This window comes from Volvox carteri (genome assembly GCF_000143455.1).
Source record: "Volvox carteri f. nagariensis unplaced genomic scaffold VOLCAscaffold_17, whole genome shotgun sequence".
Taxonomy (NCBI): Eukaryota; Viridiplantae; Chlorophyta; class Chlorophyceae; order Chlamydomonadales; family Volvocaceae; genus Volvox; species Volvox carteri.
The window spans coordinates 1,122,737-1,123,568 of NW_003307560.1; the positions used below are offsets into that span (position 1 = coordinate 1,122,737).

Below are 832 nucleotides of genomic sequence, written 5' to 3' on the forward strand. Positions count from 1 at the left end.
TCACACCGCACGTTGAAAGTTCTGAGCGGTCATACGTTATGTGGTGAGTGGCGGCTGAGTCCAGAAACCATTCCGTCGGACGATTGCTGTTGTATGCCACGAATGCTACCTGCCGCGGAACTCCTGGCCCCCTAGCTGATCCACCGGATCCTGGCTTGCTGCCGCTAGCTCCGCTGCCACTACCTCCGTTACCACTGTTGTTGTAGCCACCCTTGTAGCCAGAATTTGACGACTGCTTCAGCGCCTTAAGCTGCCTGCAGTCCTTAACCACGTGCCCAGGTTTATTACAGTAGTAGCAGATGACTTGCTTCCGACTATGTCCCGAGCTGTTGTTAGCCAGCCCCCGGCTACCATAACCAGAAGTAGAAGCGCCGAACGTCGAACCGCCGACAGACGCGAAGGCTGCCGACTCGGTAGGCTTGCCCGACCCACCGTTAGCCGTCTCGATAGAGAGAAGCTTTGCTGTGACGCTCGCCATGTCCAAATCGCCGTCGCGCATAAGTAATGTAGTCGTCACCACGCTGTACCGACTGGGTAGACCAACTAGCACGGTGTACGCCAGCTCGGAGTCGTTAACTACGTGGCCGACTCCCAATAAATCTGTTTGCAGCTGCCTTGCACGCGCAAAGTACATCGGAAGAGGTTCGCCGTCGACCATCTTAAAACGGCTGAATTCTTGACGTAGAGATACCTTGCGGGCGTTGTTGTTGGCAGCAAACATAGATCCCAAGGCGTCCCAGGCCTTCTTCGCGTTGGCAGCACCGGTAACCATCGGCAAATGATGATCCTTGACGTTCTTGATGAGCAGATTGATACCTTCCGTGACTGTCGA

General features: G+C 55.2%; 1 protein-coding gene across 1 annotated transcript in view; it reads left to right on the top strand.

Moving 5' to 3' along the window:
- Nucleotides 1–832, top strand: part of VOLCADRAFT_90566 (uncharacterized protein) — a gene marked incomplete at both ends in the record, with an annotated part of 2,005 nt that overhangs the window by 432 nt on the left and 741 nt on the right. The window lies entirely within an intron of this gene.